Below are 10,345 nucleotides of genomic sequence, written 5' to 3'. Positions count from 1 at the left end.
AGGTGACAAGAGCATGAGTGACTGTGTGTAAGGCGTCCCGGTCCAGAAAAGGCCGCAACTGGTGAATCAGGCGGACCTGATAAAACGCCCCCCTGGTCACGGCCGACAGATGGTCATCCAAAGTCAGCCGTGAATCCAGGAGGACTCCCAAGTTGCGCGCCCTCTCTGAGGGGGCCAAGGTTTCGCCCCCTATAGTCAGTAATTCAAATTGCAGTTTGAATTACTGTACACTCAATAAAGGGCCTACTCAAAGCTGTGAGCTCTGGCCAATGAATTGGATGCATTTAAATCAAATGCTCTTTCCAGGTGGTCTTCAAAGGTAGCCCAATTAAGAGGTGCTAAGTCATTGTAGCCAGGTGTTTCCACTCTAGGTAGGGATGCAGCTGGTGTACCACTCAGAGCAAGGCAAAGGCCCTTCAAACCATGGCCTCCACTTGCACATCTAGCAGGAAGCATGACTCTAGGGGAACCTCTAAGGCAGACATGTCAAACTCGCGATGTCACGTGACGTCACGCAACGTATCAGAGCTTTTTCGCCATTGCCGGCAATGGGGTGGGCGCAGCTCCGGTATAATGAAACCGGCCCGCAGGCTGGCAGTTTGACACCCCTGCTCTAAGGGCAGTGCTCCCTTATTGAGAGACAGATTGGCAGAGAATGTAATGAATAAAGTGCAACTCCATCTTGTTTGGGTCAAACCCAACATCCAGGTGCCAAAACAAGACTTTGAAAGCACTTCCAGCTGGGCCAGAGGTGACAATAGAAAACTGAATATCATCAGCATATTTATAGCATCATACCCAAATCTCCTGATGACCGTTGTTAATAATCTTCACGTAAATGCTAAACAACAGGAGGTGACACAGTAGCATCCCTGTGGCACCTCACAGTGGAGTGGCCACTGGATCAAATTCTACTCCTCCATTTATAAATCAACTGGAAAGAAGTAGTACCACCTTAGAGCAGCTCCTCCATTAAATACTAGCATTGCATGTTAGATCATTAATACAGTTAACAGGTTATGGTCAAATGACATTTTTAGCTAACAAGGTAATGGTAGGAATGCACATGCTGCCTTCCTAATCCTCTGTTCATATAACTATTTTGATGGATTTCTTATGACTAAGTGTGTCTTCCAAACTTGTTGAAGACACAAGCACATGCACATCATATTCAGTAAGAACTAACTAGAATTTGAAATCAGGAAGACTGGCTTTAAATTCAAGCTAGTGTTAACTGAAAACATGGAAACTCTAAGTTTAGACGACACGCTAAGCCATAATAAATACACAAAACATGGCTAATGAACCATAATATCTATTATAAGCTCTTTTATTCAGTTTCATTGGTTATAGGGTATTTGTTACCTAAAGGGTGTTTGTTACACCCAACCTTTCCAGCTTGGCGGCCTGGAAGGAAAGAGAGGAGCCAGGAAATGTGATGCGCACGGCCTGCGTGCGCATGAACAAATGGACACACGCATGATGATGGCATAAATGGGCACCTGCATGCACAAATGGGCATGCACACCCAGCAGTGCACTGGTGCCTGCATGCATGTGCAAACGGGCCGCTGGCACCCGGACACATGCGCAAACAGGCTGCTGGTGCCTGTGCACATGTGTAAACAGGCCACTGGTGTCCACGTGATGATGGTACCGGTGCTAGTGCACCTGCACATGTGCAAATAGGGCCGCTAGCGGCCGCACAGCAGTGCTACCATGAGTGGGGGGCTTGCCAGCTATTCCCACGGCCCACTGGTACTGGCTCATGGACCATAGGTAGGGACCCCTGTAGTAAAACAGAAAACTCTTTCTTATACTTTTAAAGAAATCAAAGAAGTGAGATGCTATTCTTGCAACACTATAGATCTTATGCATACTATAAATGTAATATGGCTGAGACCAGGATCTCAAATGGGAATAAAATGGGGGGAGGGGTTACATAAAATGTGAGAATTGCTGAGCCATATTCTACCTATGAAAAAATGCAACACATATTATTTATACTATTAAATGAATAAAATAATACATTGTACATGTACAATAATACATTTTCCTGACCTGCCTGTTGTCACACACCATAATGGCTGTGTTGTTCTATGCAGTCCCCTGATACCAATGCCATCACATACACACCCTGGCACCAGCACTACCACATACATACTCCTACAGGAAGGCAGCAGATAGCAGAGACCTGCACAGGTATAAGATGGGTAGAGAAAGTTGTAACCAAAATGGCTGAGCTGTTGTTGGCCGCACCAAAAAAAACTCAGTGGCCATGTGTTCACAAATCTGGCTTAGGTTTTTCCCTGAAGACGGTATTTCTAGTTGCATTCCGAGGAGAAAGTATTTCCCAGAAGCATTTTTTTCTGGGAAGATTTAATTCACTGAGTCATATCAATTAGAAAGTGCTATCAGAATAGTAATCAGTTTAGAAGGATCAATTTCAGAACACCATTCCAAAGAGTGATGTTCTATCAGACCTGTTTTTTAAAAGTTGAGATTGTGATTTCCTTATCGAAATTTGAATAAAAGCAATGCCTGGTTTTAATTACCTAAGAGTTCATAAAGTTCCTATTTAGAAACCACACCCTCTATCCCAGAGTTTCTCAACCCTGACAGCAACTGTAAGATGTGTGAACTTCAATTCCCCAAATTCCTTATCTAGCATAGCTGGCTGGGGAATTATGGGAGTTGAAGTCCACACATCTTAAAGTTGCCGTGGTTGAGAAACACTGCACTATATCCATAGCAAACAGAAGCTAGAAGAGATGCTAAAAAAGAATTGCAGATATACAACAGATAGATTGCTTCATAGTCTGTTTCCTGAAATGTCAAAAATACATATCCCTCAAATTCCCCCCAATCTTCTCATATATCTTGTGTGAAAACAAAGTTTGCTATGATGAATAATTAATACTCCCATATTAATTGAATCAATTAATCAAATATATGTTTTAGAAAATACAGAAAAAATCTTGGAAGACTCATAAATTGTTTCTGGTAACCAGTATTTACTTCTTCCATGCTAATTACCAACCCAATTCTTAAACCTGAGAATCAAAATCAATTTAAAGAAATACAAATTTGAAGTGTGTTTTTTAAAGTAAACACTGCTGCAGAAGAAATGAGGCAAGTTTGCAAAAATATCCTACTTTTGGAATTTAAGTTAAAAGCAAAGCCATAAAGCTTTATAGAAACTTATAGCTATGATTATAGGTTTTGTCCATATGCTTGTAACATAAATATAGCTGTTATGTTAACAACTTTCTAACCACCAAAGATTATTTTTAACTATACCCATTCAATTATAAATGTAGAATCCTTTCATTTGGGGGGGGGGAGGAGGCAATTGTCCAAAGCTAAAGTAACTTCTAAGATGATGCAAGCTTTTCTGTTCAAGACCTTACAATTTCAAATCCAAGCTTTTTATATTTATAGAAATGTCAAAGATGTTAACTGTATAATTTAGCTTGCTGACGAATCTGACTTCTACTTGTAGATTAACATACTCATCTATTCATTTCAAACAAATGTTGAGCAAAAATGTTGAGTATTTTATTGCCTTTCATTTTTTTCCCTAAATGTGGAGACAATAAAATAATCATATATAAAATAATCATTCCTTGTACAGAGAGCATTATCTGAATTTTAGTCCTAAAAAACAAAAATATCCATGTGTTTGACCTGTTACATGCCTACATAACAATATTCCCCAACTTTATATACTCCAAGTGGGACTACTCTACATGGACTATTATACTGTAAGTGTATTAGTTTCTATAAGGGACAATTTACTGGTAAATTATAAATATAGGTGGAATGCATTTGTAAAATGGCAGATTTGTGAAAAGATGGTGTGACTGTCAAATAAGTAGGTAAATGCTGAAGCAGTAGACCTCACAACTAATCCTGCTTTGGCTCAATTTATTTCTGCCAATTCTGTGGTTTTACAGTAGGCTTAAGTTGATAGTTCTGCATGAAATAAAGCAATCACACATTGTAACCCTAAGCCACAAACTAGTGCAACAACCAACCCATCAAAGTGTGAAAATGAGCAGATGCAATGGCAAAAATCAAATTTAGAGAAGCTTACTGCAGGACTTGTTTATGTCAAGTTTTAATTTATTTACCAGTTTAACTGCAATGTTTTTCTCCCAAGTAGAATTCAAATATCCAAGCCATTACTAATAGAGGCAGTAGTCAATTAGTCTAGCCCCAAATCAGAGTTACTCTTATAATCAGGCTACAGATGGTTCCAAACACAATCATCTGGATAGTTGAGAGAAAGCAAAGATATATGATTACCCTCTACAACAAACCTCACTGATTTCAATTTTTAACTTGAGTCTCTTGTGAATAAACTGTGACAAGCTTTTTTTTATAATTCTCAATCCCATTCTTACTCGATTTTTTTTCCATTAGTTTTGCTTATCCATCCTTTCCATTCATCTCATCCCTTTCTTCCAGAATATATGCTCTGAATTTCAATGTTTTATTTTGTTTAAAGATAAGGTTTCAGTTGTGATCCTCCTCCCTGATTTATTCACCTTTCTTGCAATTCATCCATCCATTGGTTTTTATGTTTGGGGATATATTTCATTTCTCCTAATGACCTGTCTTGCAAAGTTTTTTCCGCTCTGATGAAAATCAACAACAATTTCATCTGTTTACCATACTGTCCTTTTTGAGAAAGAACTTCTGTTTTTCTGGGATCAAACTGCAAGAAGGACTACTCCTTGGACCATGTGTATATATTTTTTTTAAGTGCCTTCGGATCAGTTTTTGACTGCTGTGACTTCCTGGATAGTCCCTCCAGTTTTCTTGGCAAGGTTTTTCAGGGCTTGCTGTCGTCTCCTTCCTAGGGCTGAGAGGGGTGGCCCAAGGTCAACCAGTTGGTTTTGTCCCCAAGGTAGAACTAGAACTCAGTGTCTCCTGGTTTCTAACCTAATGCTTTACCCACTGTACCAAACTGGCTCTCATATGTGATGAGGCAGGCTATTTTCTCAATATTCATTCTGGTGAAAAGGAATCAAGTAGCCTCTGCAGAACTCTACTTTCTACCTTACCTTACCTTGCCTTGCCTTTTTATGTATTACCCATTAATCTATGTAGAAATCTATCTAATTAATTCTCCCACTAGTTGTTCTTTAGCAGCAACTGAGTACCAACTATACCAGTGGGTTCTCCTCAGATATCAAGAGTCAAAGGTAGGAAGTTAGCACATGAATCACTATATGGACAATGATACCCTGAACATAAAAAAGAGTGCAGTGGGTGGGGGGAGTGTGCACCTAATATTTTATTGTTGCTGACAGATGCCAAAAAGAATGAACCTCAAAGAATTAACCTCTTTGTTTAGCAACTGAACAGTTGTGGCAGAGGCTGCTTCTCCCACACTGCTTAATGATTTGGTGGCATTAGAAAATAGAGGAAAAAAGCTTGTTCTGTTTCCATGACTATTCACCCTTTAGCATCTCAGCTGAAAGGACAACAACTGATCCTATTGATGTCAACTCCAGCCATTACATCGTAAACTGCAAGCTACAAGCTTCATTTAATATTGGCCAATAAATATGCTAACCACAGTCTACAATACTTGTCTTTTTAAAATGCTTAGGATTTTTGTTTTGTGTGTTAAATTGCAACTGGTTTGAGGAAGATTACTGTAGTTTCATATAATGCACACACATTGGCATAATCTATTCCTATATTGTGAATAGAGGAAGAAGACTTAGATATATTATTTGCTATCATCTGCATTAAATGGGGAAAATGCCTGCCCTTGTTTTTGCTTTCTCAGTATATTTATCAGTAGAATAGCACTCCATTCTAGAGTGTATATACACCAATGATTTATCATTTTCCTACCCTAGTATATAACCTACTCTGCTAACCTTTGCTCATGCTATACAGCTTCAAAATATGTAGGCTAACAGTATGACAAAGTTAAGGTTAATATGGATTTTCAAAATCATTTTGTTAGACATGTCATATTGAAAGTTTGGAACAGGCATAAAGTAAGGTTGACTCCCAAAATTCTTTTACGGTTGTCAACCCAAGAAGCCTTTTTAGAAAAGAAATGACAGTTACACAAACTTGGCTGATTTATGCAGACTTATTGACTTTTTCCAAAGGAGAACCAAATTAAATGAAGGGTCATATTTGTCAATGGTATGCTCAGTTGACAGAAAGATTTAAATTGGATAAGAAATTTGATTTTACAAATAAGAAAACCAATTTTGAATTGGATATGCGTACCATTGATGAGCATGTTATTAATAAGGTATAAATTTTTACTGAAACTGAATTATGAAAGATGATTATGTTTAAGATTGTATGACTAAATGGGCAAAAATTGATATAATGTAATGCTTAATCAGTGGGAGAATATGTGGAATAAAGGACAGAAATATATATTGAATTATAACATGAAAGAGAATTTTTATAAGAAGACTTACCCTTGGTATTTAATGTGATAAATTATCAAAGATGTACAAGGGTGTGTCATATATATGTTGGAAGTGTAACCTATTTGAAAGTACTTTTTATCAACTTTAAGGGACATGTAAAAAAGTTAAAAAATATTGGGATCAGATATATACTTTAATTCAGACAATTCTTGGAATAAATGTGCAATTGAAATCAAAAGATTTTTCTTTTAAGTTTGATGCATAAAAATGCATATGCATTTGATGCATATCTTGAAAATAAACATGTTTTTATGTATAATAACAGCAGCAAGACTTGTCTGCACTGAGAAGGAAGACTTACAGATTCCTACAATGCAAGTATCTGTACCAAAGAAAGTCAGAAGCTACTTTTTCCCTATTTTTCTTTTTCTGCACCTCTACTTGTTCCCCTCTTGACCTTTTCTTTCCAATTTCTGTTTAGTTTTCTGTTTGCTATTTTACTTTTCATTGTTAACTTAATGAAGTTTTATGAAACAAATAAAGAAAATAAAATGTGTGTGCTAAAGTAACTTCTAGCCAGTTGCCCCATAAAACTTTCTGGAGCCTCACTTATCAGTTTACAGATATGAATTTACTACTAGTTATATTTAAAACTCCACTCCCGATTATTGTTCTTTCTTCTATCTGCTGATTACATCCTTTTGTCTTTGCTCAATTGTGCAGAGTTGCATATGTCTGGCCAAAATCGCTTATACATTTTCCAGTGATTATTATTCAGAAAAGTCTACCTACATTGTCTCTGCTAGAGTGATGAGACTGATTCCTGGACTGTTTCCAGGAAAGTGAAATCACTTATGAGCACATAATCACCAATGATCCAGTCAGCCATTTTCTAAGTCCTTCAACTGCTAAGCAGCCTAAGAGCCTAAGCAGCCTAAGAGATCATTATTTCCTGCATTTTTACTAAAGAAATGAACAGAAAATTAGAAAATCTACACTATCCTGATTAGTTTCATACCATAGCAGATAGATGGAGATGGTCTTATCAACCTCCAATATTTTCTGTGTCATTTTCATCCTAAAAAGAAAATCCAGGACCCCATATTATTATCTATTCAATTTATATACCACCCATCTCACTGTCAAGCGACTCTATTAGCCTTGAAAGAAGGAAGGGAAGCTAACTTCCTGCCTGCGTTCAAATGATACAGCAGACTGGGGGAATTAATTTAGTCCCAAACAGTCAAAGGGGCTCTTGGGGATGAAAACTAAATCCTGAATAATGAATGCAGAAACAATCTTAGTATAATAAGATCAGTGACAATCAAAACAGCATATAATGCTCTCCTTTTGTAACTGCTGGAGTTTCCATCCTTTTTCTTCTTCAACTACAAACAGATGGCAGAGTGTTGTCAATCTCATTCATATCCTATTGTTCTTTTTCTACATATATATATTTAATAGCTCTGGCTGCAATGGTGGGGGTGGTAGATGGAATGGCAAAGTGACCTACATTGAAAAGGATTTCCCTGACCATATCTGTTTGATTAGAGATTGAGGTGATGAGATGGAGTGGAAGAAATTAATATATAGCAGAAGCCAACAGCAATGAAAAAGGGTGATTGAGTAAGCAAGTTTCATTTCTTAGTAGTGACTAAAAATGAACTCTCTATATGGAACGCAGATTAAAATTTAAAAATATGTTCTCTAATGAAAAATAGGGGGACTAAAAAATACATCCTTGACTGAAAATACTTTCTTACCAACTACATGAAAATGCAGAATGAAAAGTGACAGTGAACTCATCTTCATTATCTACAAAGTAATCAATTAAAAACAGGAAGCCAACACCATTAAAAGTTCATTTTTTTCGTTTTGTACCAGCTGAACGGGAGAACCTTAAGAGCTCATTTTGTCTCTGTGCGAAATCGGTCTTGACTTCTTCTGTCTCTGCCTTTATGACTCTTGCAGTGCTTCCTGTTATGTTTGCTGCAGCTGTATCCTCCATATCAGTCAAACTAGCATATTCTTCTTCTCACGGATTCCTTTCACAAAGGATTTCCTAAAACACCGTTTCACATTTGCTATAATTGGTTACCACTATGGAAACCAAATTCTGTTCTTTCTTTTGTTTTTGTCTAAAATAATGTTTTTTATCCTCTTGATCCATACAACCCTCATTTATTTGTCTTACTATTCAACTCTCATTCATTCTTCCTGTATGACCAACTATCTCAACATACTTTGTTCCTTATTGGTTATTCATTTTGTATCGAACCTGTACTCATTCAGTACCCATTAATTCTTGACTCTATGTCTTCTCATTTTATACAACTATTTATTTTTTTCAGCATGAAGCTCCCAGAGCATCCAAATTATTTTTATGTTTTTCTTGACATATCCAATTACTTAATTATTACTTATTATTACACAAAGTGATCAAAAGTACATTCTTATACACAACCATTTTCATATTTTCTCAATAAACATGTACTCCATGTAAAAAATCAGACACTATACGTCAGACATGTCAAACTCGCGATGTCGCGTGACATATCGTAACTTTTTCCCCATTGCCGGCAATGGGGTGGGCAGTTTCCTCGTGACACGTCTGGCTCATGGGCCGGCAGTTTGATACCCCTTCTATACGTAGTGCTTTTCTCCTAATATTTACACAATTTAAAATTTTTCCACCTGTTTCCCTATTTTTAGTAAAGATTCAAAGTTCACAAATTCATATACTTGCTCTAGCTTTTTCGAATCTATTTTTTTTGCAATTATTAATTCCATTTTCCTTGTCAAATATGACTGCCTTGGGCTTTGGTGTATTTTCAGAAACACACCCCTTGTTGCTTCATATAATCTAAAATTTGCTGCAAATCATTTGAATTCTCAGCCATAACACTGTATCATCTGCTTACAAAAATACACACATTCATGGCTCCAAACATTGCACACATTTTCTAGTCATTTATGTGTAAATAACAGAAGACAAATCATTTCCCTGTCTCTCTACTCAAATCATTTGCTATGAGCATTCCATTTATTTTTTACTTACCTACCTATTAAATTTATTAAATTTATATCGCCATCCATCTCACTTGCATGTGACACTGGTTGGCATATGTAACTAAAACAAAAGAAAAATCATAGTCTTCTTCCATGAAAAACAATTTAAAGAATTAAAAGCTATATTTAAATATGCAAGAAGAGTGCACTCTAACTATGAACAATGTAACTATTTAAAGAGTTCCACAATTCCTTGGGATATCCAAACCCAATGGCACATCCAAGTTTCAAGGGCAACGGGTTGTGGCCAATCTTACTTCTTTCTATTTATACTCATGACTTCTTTCATTTCATTACTCATGCTTTAGTTACATTATATTCGTCTCTGATCCAATACAGTAAGTATACAGTAAATTTCAATTACATATTGCAAAAAATGTTCCATTATTTAAGTGTATTCATGTTATCATATGTTTTCAATGAATCCACAAATAGGCAATTAATGTATTTTTTCATATTCATACATTTCTTAATGATTTGCTGAAGAACAAAAATCTGGCTTGCACATTCCCTGCCCACTATAAATCTGCACTGTACCAATAGCTGTATGTTTAGGAGAAGTCCCTAAGTCAAGGGTCTTCAAACTTGGCCCTTTTATGACTTGTGGACTTTAACTCCCAGAATTCCTCAGCCAGGCACATTTCTTAATGGCACTACCATCCTCTCAAAATACCACGCTGGAGCCAACATAAAATGGCAATGAAACAGCAGCTCCACCTTGCTTAGGTTAAATTTCAGGCTGTTTTATCCAATCCATACTTCAACACCCTCCAGACACAACAAAATTTCAACAGCAAAATTTCAACAGGTCACCCCAACAATGCCCTTGACGTGATGGCCCGTTGCCTGGAGGCCGTACGGGTC

This window comes from Protobothrops mucrosquamatus, unplaced genomic scaffold (genome assembly GCF_001527695.2).
Source record: "Protobothrops mucrosquamatus isolate PMUCROS unplaced genomic scaffold, P.Mucros_1.0 scaffold357, whole genome shotgun sequence".
NCBI classification, from domain to species: domain Eukaryota; kingdom Metazoa; phylum Chordata; class Lepidosauria; order Squamata; family Viperidae; genus Protobothrops; species Protobothrops mucrosquamatus.
The sequence above is the reverse complement of the archived record's forward strand: the minus strand, read 5'-3'. Positions refer to the sequence as shown.